Below are 16,955 nucleotides of genomic sequence, written 5' to 3'. Positions count from 1 at the left end.
GCTCACCCTGTGGGATGGTAGTAGAAGCTAAGGAAATGGTTCTCCAAGTGTGGTCTGGGCATACCCTTTATGAGAATCTGGCAATCTGGAAAAAAAAAAATGCAGATTCCCACACCTAATCACATCTCCAGGGGTAATTCTGAGGCACAGGTAAACTTTCAGAACAACTGGTCTATATGGGGTCTACAGGATGCTTCCCTGAGCCCTGAGTCCTAATTCTAAACTCATATAATCTAGTAATGGCAAACCCTTACCTATGCAGCCGTCTCAACTCATTTTGACATTAGCTCCTTGGTCTTCCTGACACCAGAGCTGGGAAGACAAGGTTGCACAAGGCAGTGGGAGTGGGGAGGTGAAAGGGGGCATAGAGGGGATAAACGATGGAAAAATAGAATAAAGGTTGCACAAGGGCCCCATTCCAAGGGACATGTAAGGTGAGTGGCTCTGAGGCACAGGAACAAACCCCAGACAGCCCTGCCCAGACGCTGGGTGGAACCAGAACTGGTGTCAACAGCATTGGGGCCTGGCGAGGGCGCCCAGTCCACGTCCTCCCCGGCGGAGCTCTGACCCAGGACTCAGGTGGCTGTTCATCCCGAGCCCCCAGTTTAAGGTAGGTTAAAGGTCCTCTGTTCCTCCCCGGAGGCACTGTGACCCGCGAAACGCTGCTCAAGCTCTTCCGCTTGGGCGCTGCTCCTAGAGCCCTGAGTGGAGCTCGCCTGACCCCTGCTGGCTGGCCGCAGGCGCGCAGAGCCCTCCACTCTGCCTTTGGACTGCTCTGGACTCGTCAGGGCTCTACAACGTTTTGTTTTGCCAAATGAGAACATTAAGCAGGGGAAACCTGTTATCCTTATCTTGTATCATTTCATACAAGAAAGGCCACTTTTGGCAATTAAAAGAAGTAGAAAGGACTTAGAAGAAAGGCCAGTGGTGGGTTTTTTTGTTGTTTTTTTTAAATTTTGTATGTTTTATGTTCATGGGTTTTGAAAGACATTTTAAAACATTTTAAATTTTAAAAAAAAACAACCCTCCTTGTCTCCAATGCTTTGCCCCTGCACTTTTGAGTCGTTGAGGTTTCTTTAGGTAATTAACTTCGTGCCTCTGATATGCTTACTTAGTGATTTAATTGCAGACACTTCTAAGGATAGTTCTTTAAAATGCATACATTTGTCTTATAAGAAGCTCATTACATGCCCATATTTTCCCCACTTTCTCAGGCCAGTCATGTCCACAGGCCAGAGTTTGGGAGTCCTGGGATCAGATGGTGCAGAGTCCCATCGACATTCCTAGCTGTCCCCTGACTCTGCCCACACTTAGTGCTCCCCAGAGCCCAGAGCCACGCTAGTTCCAGGTGGGAGCCCACCTCCCCCTGTGTGCTCCACCTGGTCACTCCAGCAGAGAGCTGTTTTCGAAGCTGGCCTCTTTTATACCCACCGTCCACCCACTCTCAGACACAGCTAGCCTGTCTAAATTTCTTGGATCCATAACAATCTGACAACTTGCCTGCCTTCTTCCAATCCATGTCCCTCAACCCTTCCTCTATACTGAGCCAGAGTGAACTACCAAGCTCCCCCTAAACACTTCAGGGGCTCCCGGCATCTATAAGATCTAAGATTTGGCAAGGCAACTAGGACTCTGACCTGCCCCAGCCTTCCCCTCCTGCCGCTCCTCTCCCCATCCCTGTGAGGACTTGTGTTCAGTTGCAAATAGTACTTACAGTGCTGTTTCTCACCCCTGTGCCTTTGCCCCAGCTGGTCCCTCTGCAGAGGATGCCCATCTTAGCCCTTTGCCTTGCCCTTGCCTCTTCATCCCTAATGCCTCAGTTCAGGAGCTGCTCCCTCAGGAAGACCTCTCCAGCCTTTCCCCACTGCTTGTCCCCATCCCGCCCATCCCAAGTGGGGCCCCTTCCTGCCTCTCCCTGGCCATATCTACATCAGTGGGCTTGCCCCCCTGTTATATTTATCTCGTTTATATGTCTGTTTCCCCCTAAATCAGCCTAAGAACTTAAGGACTAGGATTGTGATTTAACTGCTTTTATATGTTCACCATCCAGCATGGCTCCTGGCATATAATAAGTGCTCAACAAATGTTTATTGAAAGAGCAGATGGGTTTCATGTGACGCTTAGCTCACATTTTGCTGGTACCATAGTTATTTGTGTATGTGATCACCTCTGAGTATACTGTAAGATCTTTGAGGTCAAAGACCATTTCTCACTTATCTGAATCCTCCCAACAGCACCCAAGGCTCACAGAAAGCCCTCCGTGGCAATGTTCATGCTGAATGAGTGAAACAACAGGTGGGCCGGAGCCTTGGCCTAATCCCCAAAGTTGGCAGGAACAGCAGAGCCAGCCGGCTCGCCTGGCCCTGCTTTCCCCAGGCCTCACCCTGGAGTAGCCAGAGTCCAGCTGCAGAGGGGAGGCCCTCACCCCCCAAATTCCTCTCACCCACTCAGAAACAGAAAGGAACTGTGATGAGGAATACTGGCCCCTCTCCTGCCAGCTGAGGACAAGACTGGGGGTTGGGGACAAAGCGAGCAGAGTTGGGGCACACATCCTTTTTTCCTTGTGTTAAGTGTGCAATATATACAGAGGACTATGTAACAAGCGTGTAATGCAAAGAACAATAATAAATTCCAATGTACCCAGCACCCCAAGTCAGTGTGGAGTACATTCCAAAAACCTTAGAGCTTGTGCCCCTCCTGACACATTTTCCCCAAAGGAACCACCATGCTGAATTTAGTGACAATCCTTTCCGCACTTTTCTTTATGGTTTCCTACCTCTGTGTATATTCCTAAAGAATACTGCTTAGGTTGCCAGTTTTTAAATTTTCTCTATTGGATTCACATTTAATATATTCTTCCGTGTCTTGTTTCCCTGTGGTCATCATTGTATAGATTTTAAAGATTTCTTCATATTAATGAGTAGAACTGTAATTTGGTCAATGTTTTTCTTATATAGTATTCCATTGTTGTGAAAATACTACGATTTAATATCCATCCTAAGTGTTCATGGTCATTTGGATTGCTACCAGTTTGGGAGTACTCTAAAACATGTGTCTTCTGGTTTATGTGTGCAAGAGTTTCTCCAGGTACATTCCCAGGAATGAAAGTTCTGTATTATAAGGTATACACCTGATCGACTTTACTAAGTAATTTCAAACTGTTTTACAAAGTAGTCGTGCACCTACATTTTTTTAGAATAATGCCAGCACAGGTGACCTGGGCAGAAGTGGCATGCCAGCCTCAGGGCCCAACTGCATGAGCTTAGTTTCAGCAATGGAGAGAAGTCTTATGGCAAAGGAGCGTGTATCACTGCTTCCCTGTTCACGCCTATCAACCGCATGGTCAACAAACCTTTACAGACAAGCTAAGAGCCATGCACTGGGTAGGGGGCTGGGAGACAGCACTGAGTTAATGCAGAGCAGCCTGAAAGAGGAACAGTTGTGTTCCCACTTACTCTGTCAGGCAGCCAGACACAGCTTTGCCCTGAAGTACATAGGAGAGTAAGGGCAGGATGGGTAAGTGGGAGCTTCTTGAAGAGAGGAACAATATTTCAGGCTCAGAATATCTCAATGCAGGCAATATCTTCCTTCTCAGAAGACAGGGGATCAGTGGAGGAAGGACAGAGCTGCCCTCACCACCACCAGAGGGAGAGAAGGAAGAAAGAAAAGATTGGGGCTCTCTGAAACTCAGAGATAGACATCCCTCCATCCAAACACACCTGTCCCGTTGTGTCCATCCCAGGGAAAACAGCGCACACACCAAGAGACAGGCTGTTAGACAGGCTGCAGGAGCAGAGGCCAGGAGCGTGAGCTTGCAGCTGCCCTCAGGAGATAAGACCAACCCAGGGGCCGCCTGCCTGGCCTGCCCTGAGAGTCCCTCTGGCACATCCACCTGGGCTCCCAAGAGAGAGCCTCTGCAAAGCCTAGTGTTTTCAGGACAACCTGGGGGCCCCACCCCAAATGCTTGCTCTATTTATGGGAATGGGGTAGCCAAGTGTCTTGAGTCCCTACTCCACCCCTTGACTGATGCTGCCAGGATGGACAGGGTTGAGTGTTCAGTAGGTCCCTTTACTTGGTGAAGTAAAATTGTTTAATTTATTATAAGATGAATTAAGATTTAAAATAGGGGGAAGAAGACTCTGAAATGAAAAAAGGCTAGTGAGAGGAAACTATTCTTTCATAATCAGCCTGCAGCCTGCCCAGTGCTTCCTTTCTTTCCAGACTCCTACTGTTGGCCCAGAGTGGAAGGGTGGGGTCTGTTGACCCAGAGTAGAAGGGTGGGGTTGGGGCCATTGCAAGGTTGCTAATTAAGGCTGGAGGTATGTGAATTTTATATGCCTGCCTGAGAAAACAGGGATCTATCTGCTCCCCAGTGCTGAGACTGCTTCCAGTGGCTGAACTGGTCACACTTCAGGCTAAAGAAGCACCACCCAGATGCAGCAAGCACCAGTCCCTGTCACTACAACCTCCTTGCCCCCACCTCCCAGGTGGCCATGGGTAGAGTACACTGTTTGGTCCTGCTAGGCTGAGAAGAGAGGGGAGGGAAGCAGATTGGTCTTTGGGATCTCCATCTCCTTGGGGTACCTCCCTCCCTGGGAGGCTGCCAAGCTCCAGAGTGAAGGAAGGTGAAGTCCTCACTGGAAAGTAAGTGGAGCCCTCTTGCGGGATGCCCAGGTGCTTGGAACCCTGCCTCTGTGTCCCCCTCCCCATTCACTGACCCTTAGGGACCAATCAGAGAGCTTCATGCTGCAGCTTTTCTGCTCTCCCCATCTGGTCACCCACATCTGCAAGGGGGCTAGAGCCTCATGCCGGGACTCCTGAGCCCAGGAGAGAGGTCATGGGGGTGGGGTGAGAGCCCCAGAAGTGCCTCAGAGTGTGGAGCCTATTGTCAATAGGAGCAAGACAGTCCGACAATCCCTAAGTAAGGCTGTTAGAGTCCCCAAAGAAGGATCAAACAGCCCTGGCCCCGGTGGCTTGGTTCAAGCTTCGCACGGAGAGGTAGCAGGTTCTATTCCTGATCAGGGCACATACCATACCAGAGTTCCATCCCCGGTCAGGTGCGTGCAGCAGGCAACCAATTGATGGTTCTCATTCTTAAAAAAAATAGGTTTTTATTGATTACAGAGAGAGGAAGGGGGGGGAGAGAGAAACATCAATGAAGAGAGTCATTGATCTGCCTCCTGCATGCCCCCTACTGGGGATCAAATCCAACACTCAAAACCCAGGCATGTGCCCTGACCAGGAATTGAATCGTGACCTCCTGGTTACAGGTCGGCTGAGCCACCCTGGCTGGGCCTATGAATGGTTCTTTCACATGGATATTTCCTTCTTTCTCTCTCTCTCTCTCTCAAATCAATAAAGAAAGAAAAAAGGGTCAAAACTGGCTCCTCAGTCTTAACTGGGAGACAAATCCCTCACTGATAGGCATCCTTTCCTATCCCATAGTCTGCATTCGTGAAACTTCCACATTCCCCTCTGCTTCAAGTGGACGCTCCTGTGGGCTCAGCCCTCTTATGATGCCCCACAAGGTCCTCTGATAAGCCCCTTCCCTCCATTCAGCCCCTCACCCCAGCCTGCCCCTCTTACCAGGAACAGCCACCCAACTAATTTCCCTGCTGCCTCACGGACACTTCATCTCTCTGCACCTCCTGTGAGGATTTCCTGGGGCCCACCACATAGTCCCCAGTCAGTGGATGAACCTGCTTGTCCAGCTTCCTGCCCCCAGCCAGCACATCCCTGGTTCAATCCATTGAGTGACCGATTCATCCCTGCACCACCAATCTCAGGCTCAGAACAATCAGTATTTACTGAGTGGCTGCTACACTCCAGGGGTGCTGGGGATTCAAAGACCAGTAACAGTTATGGAGCCAAAGGAGCTTTCAATTTAGTTGAGGAAATAGACATAAAACAGATCAGTTTAGCCCTAGCTGGTTTGGCTTAGTGGTTAGAGTATCAGCCTGAAAACTGAAGGGTCCCAGGTTCTATTCCAGCCTAAGGGCACCTACCTCAGTTGCATGCTCGGTCCCCAGTCGGGGTTCCTCCAGGAGTCAACCAATTGTTGTGTCTCTCCCACATCAATGTTTTTCTCTTTCTCCCTTCCACTCTCTGAAAAACAATAGAAAAAATATCCTCAGGTAAAGATTAAAACAAAACAAAAAAACACACAGAGGAGTTCAATCACTCCAGTCATTTCTAGTGTTATTCTTTAAGACTTAGCACAAGCACCTCTCACCCAAACATTACCTGTCTGAGGTTTGCTGCTGTATCCCCAGCATTCAGCCTGGCTTAATGGAGGCGCTTGAACAAGAAATATTTGCATGATAAATGCCTGCCGGGGGAGGTGGCAGGAGGAGACCTCTTCTATCCTGCCTCTCTCTATCAAGCTTATCTAAAAGAAATCAGATTTAACCAAAACATCAAGGGCAGACTTTCAGGGAGTAGCTGCCGAAGTGGGCAGGGGAAATCCTAAGGCTTTGCCTTGAACTAAATTTTCCAATCTTTTTAGTAGCAGCTAAAAGATTGGGGTTCTGGGGCCACAGACTCTAACTTCTTGGAGAAGCCATCTGGTCTGCCAGAGCCAGAACTGTAAATTTTATGTCTCCAGATTTCAAAGGCTCTACCCTGTCAAACCCATAACTTGGAATCCAGTCATTGCATTCATCAAGTCAGTAAATTTTATAGTAAAAACACACACAAATCACAAAACAGCCACCCAACTAATGCCCCTGCTGCCTCATGGAAACTTCATCTCTCCGCACATTGGAGACTCAGAGACCAAGATAACATCACAGTTACTCCTGAAAATAGGCAAACTGGGCTGGCAGGAGTGAGTCTAAGGGCAGCAGGCAGGGCCTGGCACACAGTGTGGCTGCAGTAACTAGTTTTCTAGCACTGTGACCACGACCACATGGCAAAGCAGTCGGACTGCAGAGCTAAGGTGGCACAGCAAAGGCTTAATATCTCTGCCAGTCGTTCATTTATTCACTCATCATTCCGTAATTGTTCCTGAGAGCCTACCATGCTTGCCAGGCTGTGGGGAAACTGTAGCCCCAATGCAGATGTCCCCACCCTAGCCTCGTCTAGGAGACCGGCCTTTCCCAGGAACCACTCCCTTGTCATGCTGGGTTTGGGAGGTAGGGAGGGAGCATGGCAGGTTCAGGAGTGAGACTGGGGGTAGGGATCAGGGAGCCTCCTGGCCGAGGCAGCCTCAGTTGTCTGTTTCAGATTTGGATCTTTATCCTGGCAGCCAGCGAGAGCCACAGAAGTGTGTAAGCAGGAGAATGATATGATGCGATCTGTTTTGGAAAGATCCCTCTAGCTGCTGAGTGGGAAAGTGGGGGTGGGGACGGGGGCGGGGGGGGGGGGGCGGGGGGACGACGACAAAACGGACGCGGGAAGCCAGGGCTGTGGTTGTTGGGGTGGGGAGGAGGAGGTGCTAGGAGTGGAGGTAAATGACAGTAGGCTGTGGTGATGGATTAGATATGGGTGGTGGCTGGGGAGGGAGAGGGAGGTGCCAAGGATGACTCGCAGGTTCCTGGTTTCTGAAATTGGGTGGGAGGTGGTGCATTTACTGCAAAATGGAAACACTGGGAGAGCACTGGGTTGGCTTGCAGTTGGAAGTTGAAGTGTATCTGATGTTCCTAAAAGACCACATTGTTATTTCAGTGTCAAAATGAGTGCAGAGGGCAGAGAAAGGGTACTTTTGATGAGACTTTGCACAAGGACTATTCTTTTTACAAAGAAATATGACAATACGCTCGCAACATTTTACCCCCAATCTAATAGTGGCTCACAGCGACTTCACGTATAAAATCCAAATGATTTGCTAACAGATGGTTGGAAAAACATAAGAACAGAGAGTTGTTTGGGGAAACTCATTTAGGAACAAGAGGTGGAGGGGCAATTCAAAGTGACGAGGCTGGGACCCGCCGCTTAACTGCGTGACTTTGGGCAAGTTATTGAAACTCACTATGCCTCAGGTTCCTCATCAGTAAAGTGGGAATAACAGTACCTATTTCCTAAGACTAGCTGAGGATTAAGAGAGTGTATACTCTTGCCAGGCGGCAAGCCAGCCATGGGCACCTCTCGGGACAACTGGCACAAGCACCATAAGACTGGGGGCAAGAGAAAGCTCTACCGCAAGAAGCCAAAATATGAGCTGGGATGCCCTGCCGCCAGCATGGAGACTGGCCCACTGCATACGCACAGTCCGGGTGCGGGGAGGCGACAAGGAGTACTGAGTCTTGAGGCTGGACTTGGGCAGCTTCTGGGCTCAGAGGAGTGTTGTTCGCACAGAACAAAGATTATTGATGCTGTCTACAATACATCCAACTATGAACTGGTCCGCACCAAGACCCTAGTAAAGAACTGTATCGTGTTCCTTGACAGCACACCCTAACCACAGACTTACCAGTCCCACTAGGCACTGCCCCTGGGCCATACCTGGGGGCCAAACTGACTCCTGAAGAGGAAGAGATTTTAAACAAACAAAAAATAAACGACCAAAGAGCCCAGCTGGGCGTAGCTCAGTGGTTGAGCGTCCACCTAGGCTCCAGGAGATCAAGGTTTGATTCCCAGTCAGAGCACCTGCCGGGTTGCAGGCTGGATCCCTAGCAGGGGCATGCAGGAGGCAGCCGATCAATGACAATGCTCTCATCAGTGATGTTTCTATCTCTCTCTCTCCCTCTCCCGCCCTCTCTCTGAAATCGATAAAGATATCTTTTTAAAAAATCAAAGGAAATTCAGAAGAAATATGATAAGAGGAAAAAGAATGCCCAAATCAGCAGTCTTCTCAAGGAGCCGGTCCAGCAGGGCAAGCTTCTTGCACCTATCACTTCAAGACCAGGCCAATGTGGTCAAGCAGATGGCTTTGTACTGGAGGGCATGGAACTGGGGTTCCATCTGAGGAAAATCAAGGCCTGGAAAGGCAAATAAATCCCCTTGCCTCCTACCTTAGCTCATGTAATAAAGATATTTGTTCTAAAAAGAGAGAATAAAAAATTTAACACAATGCCTAGCTCATGTGTTCTCTCTAGGAATGTTACCTATCACTACAAACTTCTCCAACAGAGAGAAACAAATGAAAAAGGAAATTGCTGACTTACCCATATACTTTTCAATAATAAAGAAGAGTAGCCCATATAACTAAGCACCATTTTCACAAATTCCCTTATAATATTTTTAAAAATAGAATTATTCACAAATCAGAGGAAAAAATTTTGTCAGACCTAGTGCCTGAGTCTAGATGTCACCTACCCAGCTATTTTTTTTTTGCCTGGCCCAGTCTTTCTCGAGTTATATATGCTTTGCTGGGTTCTTTAGTTTCCAAGAGTCTCAGCAAGGTGGAATGGAAGCTTTCCAAGGTCAAAAGCAATGTTATCTGCATCATCTTCCAGGTCCTGTTGGTACCTGAACAGTGCTGAGTATGAGTGAGTGGTGCTGTGGTTGGTTAGCATAGTACTGTAGTCTGGAAACCACTGGGAGGGGATGGTCGTGGCTCTTGTGGGTTCATTGTGGTTAAGGGAAAAATGGCAAAAGAGCCATTTACTGTTGGTTTTGAAGACTAGAGAGGCTGGTGGCTGTGGCTGAAAGCCTGTAGGAGATGGAGCCACCTCACCTTGAGGAATGTGATTAGGGATGCCACTGAAAATCTTTCCAAACGTAGAGGAAGATGGCTAAAGTCACAGAGATAGCCCTGGTGTTGGGGGATGGAGTGGGAAAGCCATGGGGAGGGAGGCTGGCCCCTTCTCCGCACCTAACAAAGGAAGGCACAGCCTGGGTAAGGCCAGCGTGGGACACACTGCAGCTGGATGGACAGAATACAGCCATGGATACCACATAGTAGGGACTCCATATGGGAGACAGAGGTGCAAATAGGGGTTGCAGGACTGGATTCCAGAAACAGGGCAGACTGCAGACATGGCCAGATGGGGGTATGATGAAGTAGATTCATAATTGCTAATGGGGGGCATTTGTGAAGAGTTAGGTACTTTTCTAAGTACTTTGCATGTTTTAAGATACTGTAGAGCCAGAACTCCAATTCAGGAAGTCTAGCTATAGGGTTTGTATTCTATAGTCACTACATTATGTGAAATGTAGAAAGAGTAAGGGTTTTAGACCTATGAAGGGTTAGACCTCTGTTTAACCTTTACGCTAACTGCCATATTTTAAAAAACAAAGGTGTGGAGCCACTCCAAGCCTATGTGATCTTGAGCATTTACTTAGATTCTCCAGGTCTCTGTCTCCTTATTAATTTGTAAATTTGAGAATAATATTTACCTAAAAGGGTTGTTGAGGATTAAAGAAATGTGTTTGAGTGTGTGCATGCCTTCAGTAAGACCCCTCCTTGGCTTTGGAAGACATTGCCTATTCCAGATCTGGGTGTCCTCATCATCCCAGGAGTCTGCAGGTCTGGGTTCAAGGAACCATAGTGGATGTACTCCTGGACTTCCAGTCCACTGACTCTGGGGTTCCTCAGAGAAAGGTCCCCTTTAACATACTCCAATTTGATATCTGAGCAGACAAAGTGTCCTAATAGCAGTGATCCTGAGGAAGCTGAGGTTTCAAGCAACCACATCCAGATCATCACAGGCATTTCATGCTTCTTGGAACTGTCCTCCCTTCATCATTAATTTATTCAGTTGCTATTTACCAATCACTTACTATTCGGTTCATCAAATATTATTAGGCACCTACTGTTTGCCAGGCATTATGCTATGAGCTCAGGAGTAGTCATCTAGAAGAGCCCACAGATGCTGGACCTTGTTTAATTTCCCTTTTCATCTCCAGTCTTGTTCCATGGATCTTGGAGAGTGCTCAGTAAACATCTGTACCCGAGGAAATAATAAAGGCACTAGTACAGATGGGCACTAGTACAGAATGTAAAAAGCCTCTCCAAGTAGGTCCAAGGGAGGTGGACACTCCAACAGCTAAGATCATGACAGTCATCCTAGTCTCTGTGACCACAATGCAAGGATCACAAACCTGAAAACCTTCGAGTCAGGCAGGTCTCATAAGTGCCCAAAGAGGGCAAGGTGGGGCCATGGCAAGCTACAGCATGCCTGCCCCATAAAGATGGCATTTGTTACTTGGCACCAGCCTATTGTTGCAAGTGGGCCAAAGATAGCCAGATCTTCTGATTTTTCAAGAGAAATTGGAAATTTGGATTTTTATTTTAAACCTCCAAAAATATCAGCATTGGCTTCTAATTTAAGTCTTTTTTTTTTTTAAGTCCTGTAAGACAAGAACTTGTCAAAATAGAACTTGTCTGCCCGCCAAATTCTGCTTAAAGGTTGCCATTTGGGATCCCTGAGTGGATCTGTGGCAGGGAAGAGGTAAAGGGCTGTGTGTTTGGGGCCAGATTCTGAGAGACCTAGAATGCCATCCTTCCTTGGGTGCAGGGATGTGCTAGACACACAGGAAGCCATAAAGGGGAAGTTGAAGTCATAGTCTTGCCCTCCAGGGGTCTGTAGTCTCATCACAGAGGCCCAGGCAAAGCAGCAGACGGTCAGGAAGGTATAGCAGGAGACTGGGGGGACTCCTAGGAATTCAGGACATCAGGGAGCAATGTGGACCTCACTGTGGAAGACCTTCACCTGAGCTTTGAGAGACCTTTCCTGGAAATCAGGCTTGAAACTCTGAGGATGGGGATTTCGGAGACAGAGAGTTCAGGGAGCTCCAGGAACAAACATGTACAGGCATGACCTATGCTGGGGACCCCAAAGAAAAGCCCCAAACAGTTTGCTTCCAGATGTCATGGGGAAAGGCTCGCTGGAAACAGCAGGGTTATGTAGTATGAAGCTTCGATGATACCCCCACACCCTGTCCTGCTTGACCTGGCAATCCCTGCCCCTGACAGTGGTCCAAATGGTGAGGCAAGCAGGGCAAAGCTCTCTAGGCTTGTAGAAGGCAGTGCTGTGGGCTGGGGCCAGGGGGCGTCCAACCCTGAGCTGAGAGTCAGGCAGTCCCTACTATAAGCCTCATCTGTGTGACTTGGGACAGGCATTAACAGCTCTAAGCCTTGGTTTCCTAATCTGTGAAATGACGACAGTGAGCCTATCTCCTGGCAATGAGCAGGGTGAGGACCAAATGGGCTCCCAAAAGTCAAGTGCTCAGTCTGATGCCAACTCCAGGGCCCCAGTGAGGGATATTTACCAACATCTCTACATGGTTTTTATCAGCAATGTCCACTGCCTGAGAATTCTAGTCCCCAATCAGGTGGGGAAAGAGCACCTGGAGGGTAAAGCTGGTCATGTTTTTGCCTTCTTTATTGTCGCTGTTAGAGGAAATGGCAGTGATTCTGGGAGGGCAGGACTGCCTAGAAGGAATGAGGGAGGAGATGAAGGGTTGGGTCCTCCCCAACCCTTCTCTGGGGAGAGAGGAGGTAGAGCCCATGCTTAGAGGTGGGAGCAGCTCTGAGACATGACTCTTCCCCAGGGATGGACCCTTTCTGCCTAACCCTCGCCTAAAAGGGGAGCAGGGACTCAAGGTTAAAATATCCCTCAGGGGTCCAGCCAGACGTGGCTCAGCGATTGAGCGTGGACCTATGATCCAGGTGATGGGGGTTCAATTCCCGGTCAGGGCACATGCCCCAGCTGTGGGCTCCATCAATCACTCTCCCATCATTGATGTTTCTCTCTCTCTTTCTCCCTCTCCTTTCCTCTCTCTGAAATCAATAAAGATATATTTAAAAATAAAATAAAATAAATATCCCTCAGGGAAGGCAGCTTTGGATGGGAAGCAAAGTGCAACGTCCCCCCAGCATGAGCCACACCAGGCTGCTCCCCAATTTGCCTTCCCAGATCTCGGTCAGACACAGATCCAATCAGGATCCTGCTTCCCTTAAATTCACCAGTGCCCCCAACGCCCCCAGCCACCTCTCTGCCTTCGCGTTACCCCCTATTCCACAGCTCTGTGCCTTTGCTAACGCCAGTACTCCTGTCTGGATGTCCTCAACTTTCGTTCTACTGACAGCAGATTTGCATGAAGAATGCCTGCTCCTTCCTGAAGATTCTGCTCTTGGCTTAGCCCCTTCTCAGAACGTTCTCGCACCTCACTCCAGCCCCACACCAGGGAAGACCTCGGCACTCTTCCCTTTGCTTCCTCAGCAGCCATTATGTGTTGCTGTCATGATGTTATGTTTATCATACTGTTTTCTGTCTACTTGTCCCTCTGGCCCCAACACATCCAAGCGCCCTCCCACCCCCTCACTGAAAGCTTCTTGAGAGCAGGAAAAGTCTTGGTTCTCGTGTTAACCCGGGGACTAGCTAACCCTTTCGCCTGGGGCATTCTGGCCACTCCACACGGGACGGACAAGGGGCAGGGGCACCATCGAGTGGGCGGCTGGATGGAAGAACTAAAGCAGTGGGTAGGGCTGCCTTTTCAGGAACCGCGGGGGTGGGGGCTAGGTTCGCACTTCGGCCTCCGCAGTAGGCTCCCGCCGACCCCAGCCCACCCAGCCCAGCTCCGTCCCGCTTCGGGAGCCCAAGCCCACCGGGCCAGGTGATCTCGAACCTTCTCCCTCTCACACCCCAACAACAAACAACCCTCGCTCTCCCTCTGGAGAAAGGAGGTGGAGCCTGACCTCAGCCGGAGGCTGCAGCAGCTGCCGGAGGGGGTGGGGTAGAGCTCCGAGCTCCAGGCCTTCGGGGAGCCTCTCCTCTAGGGAGTGGCAGGGGTGGGGGCCTTGGCGAGTTCCCAAGCGCCCGGGAAGCCCTCCCTAGGCAGCCTCGACCCTTCTCGGGCGAAGGGAGGAGGGGCAGAAAGGTGGCTTCAGTGAGTGCCTGCTTCCGACTCTGCTCCCCTCTCGATCTGGAGTTCCTTCGGACCCCCTCCACCCCATTCAAACCTACCCTTCCTCAAACCCTGCAGCCTCAGGGGCTGGGTGAGACTAGGAGCCTAGTAAACCCGGGGGAGAGGATGCAGCTCTGCGGGGCTTCGGGGAGCTGAGGTGTGCCCATCCCCCACCCCCTTGGCTGGGTGGGGGTAGGGCGCAGGGTGGTGAGACGGACCCCAGCGACACGCCGACTAGAGCAGAAAAGGGCGTGAAATGGGGTGCAGTCTGTAGTTGTTGGGGCTGTGGTGGAGACAACTTGGATAACGGGCAGAGAGGGCACCCCAACGGGAAGGCCTGGGGTCCCAAAGAGGGTAAGAGTCAGGAGTTGGGAGAGAGCGAAGGAGCATGCATAAATGGCTTCTTCGGGGAGCAGCAGCCTGCAAAGACTTCCCTTGGCAGCAATCTGGAGGCTAGCACTGGACACATGGGGGTTTTGGACACAGCTCGATGGACATGTATTCCCCAAAGTCTGAGTTCATGTAGCCCCCCTTTTCCTTCTTATGAAGGTCCTTGGCCCACACAGCCCGGGCTTCACTTTGACCCCCCCAACTTTCCTCCCCCTAGGCTGTCTCAGTGGGTGCCATTAGAGGGAAAGGGATCCTCTTTGCTGAGCATTCAACAGCTGGCTCCTTGGCAAGGCCTTGCCCCTCCAGTTCAGAGTCACAGAAAGAATACTTCTGCCTCCCTCATCCCTAGGGAAGGGGCCCCAGCAGGTAAAGACCCAGCAGACCTCCGCACTTGCTTCTGCCTGGGGGCAAATAATTTCTGAAGATCCCTTTAAGGAGGGGGTTCCGATCCCTTTAAGAGGGAGTGGGTCAGATAAAAGGACGATAAAAGTCCACCTTTCATTATTCCCGGGGTGGGGCGAGACGGGGCGGGGGTGGGGGGTGGATTTCCTATGATGAAGGAGGGGGCAAGTGCTGGAGCCGCATTTAATTGACGCCCTGATGTCTGTCCCCCAAGGAGCTGTGCCCTTCAGTTTGTCCAGTGGGGCTGAGAGGCCAAGTAGCTCAGTCAGTGTTCCTGGAGCCTAGAGTTCAGGCACTTTAAGGGGGCGAGGGAGGAGTTGCCCCACACCCTGGAAAGATGGGACCAGGGCATGGAATGGAGGAAAGGTTTTGAAAGTGGTTACTGCTATCACTACAAGAACCGCGTTGCCCCACTGGGGTGCCCTGCCTGGTGCCAAGTGGCTGGAACCGAGGGCAAACTTCTGCAGGGGCTGCGGGGGGGGGGGGGTAGTGGGGGAGGTGCCTGGCGGCTGGACTGGAGATGTTGGAGCAAGTCTGTCCGGGCTGTCAGTCTGATCGTAGGTGGTGGGGGAGGGGTGTGCGGTGTGTTTTCTAGGAGCCCTGTATGTTGCCCTGTGTGTTTTCCTGTCTGCATCTCCCGCTCCTCGCTCTGCTCTCCTGCTCTGAGGCAATTAACCCTTCCTGATGGGTCTGGAGGCACCTGGGTAGACAGAGGCCCCAGTCTGTTGGCAGGGAGGGGGTGGTTCTGGAGACCTGATGGATCCATTCCTCTCTCCAGACCCAGCCACAAACCCTTTTCAGTGGGGAACCTCTGGGCTGCTGGGTGTGCCAAGGTGATGGGCCCCAGGCATTGGCACAGCTGCCTTGGTGGAGCGGGACGGGTGCAGCACTCATCCAGGAAGGAGGAAGAGGTGTATTCCTTTCCAGGTGTGGAAGGGCTCTGGACTGGGAAGGAAGGAGGCCCAGTCATAGAGGTCCCTGGAAGTAGGGTGAAGGACTGGCCAAAAGGTCCCCTGGGGGATAGGATGTGTAGCCCAGGGACTCTTCTTCCCTAGCTGTTGACCAGCTTTAACAAAGTGGGGAGGGAATGGGGGTAGATCAGTGGGCTGGCATAGGAGGAACGCCAAGTGCCTTTAGCCAGCTTGTGTCTCTGAATCTAGCCCACTCAGTCAGAGCCTCCTGGGGTAAAGGACACAGCCTCCCACATTGGGGAGACTCTGAAGGTAGAATTCCTCTGGCTGCCAGGCAGGGCAGGCTTGAATGGGTTCTCATGACTACTCTGTCTCCTCTCCAGTCAGTGTTTCCTTTTTTCCCTCCCAAGAGGGCCCCATATGAAAACAACTCTCTCTCCCCTACTCCCAAACCCAGGGCTGCTGGATCTTCACTCCTGGGTGCTGGGGAAAAGCTCAGTCCTCCAACCTCATTATGCTACAACCACTTCTTAACAGGGGCTTCCTGCCACTTGTGTCTCCTTCCCTGTGACTAGGTACATTTCTCTTCTGACTCTTTAGCCTTAGTCTCTCCCTACCCATTCATGGGAACGAGGCCAAGGTCAGCCCAGGCTGAGCTGCTGACAGGAGCCCTGTACCCTCTTCTCTCTTGGCTCCAGGCTACCAATGACCACTGATGCTGTGACCCTCTACCACCGGTCTCTGATGAGGGGTGGGGGACATCAGCCCATGAGAGACTGGGTCAGGGAGAGGGTGCATTTTGTTAGGTGATGATAGGGATGGCCTGGTGATTATGGGGGGTACTACTAGGAATCTGCCCTGGGAAGTTCAGGGAGGGGAGAATCTTTAGTGTCCTACTTTTATAGGTTTGGAGATTTTGTTTTTGCGAAAGGTGGGAGGTGAGAGAAGTAGAGGCAGTTGTCCTAGAAGAACCTGACTCTGTTTCCCTCACACAGTTTTAGCTTCCATCCACACACTTCCTCTCCTTTAAACATTTCTCCCAAAACACCTAAAACTGTCTGGGCCTCACTGACAGCTCTAGAGGCAGACGGGGAACCATCCTTTAGGCTTCTATTTCCCAGCCATAGGGGTGAACAGCCCTGTTTGTCTGCAAGTCTGCCTGTCTGTGAGTGCTTGAGTTTCAAGGTCTAGGAAAGGCTAGAAAGTGTGTGGGGTATGGGGAGAGCCCCTCAGCCACCCTCCAAGGCTAGGTTTCTCCTCCAGCCTAGGCAGCCCCAGCATTTGAGGGTGCTTCTCTCTGCTGGAGGTGGTACCTCCCTAGGCTGTTTCCAGCCCTTTGGTGACTTGACACTACCCTTTTTGCTGCTGCTCCTTCTACCTCCCAATGCTCCCCTCCCCCTCCTGAATGGGAATGAGGCTTTGTTCTGGGGTGGACTCAGGTTTGTCAAGAACCTACTATGT

At 50.7% G+C, this 16,955-nt stretch overlaps 1 pseudogene; it reads left to right on the top strand.

Annotated features, from left to right (window-relative positions):
• Positions 1-8,074: 8,074 nt before the first annotated feature.
• On the top strand, positions 8,075-8,934 carry LOC107543015 (small ribosomal subunit protein eS8-like; annotated as a pseudogene).
• Positions 8,935-16,955: the final 8,021 nt, after the last annotated feature.

This window comes from Miniopterus natalensis, chromosome 1 (genome assembly GCF_054644295.1).
Source record: "Miniopterus natalensis isolate mMinNat1 chromosome 1, mMinNat1.hap1, whole genome shotgun sequence".
Lineage (NCBI taxonomy): Eukaryota > Metazoa > Chordata > Mammalia > Chiroptera > Miniopteridae > Miniopterus > Miniopterus natalensis.
This window is presented reverse-complemented; position numbering and strand designations above follow the sequence as displayed.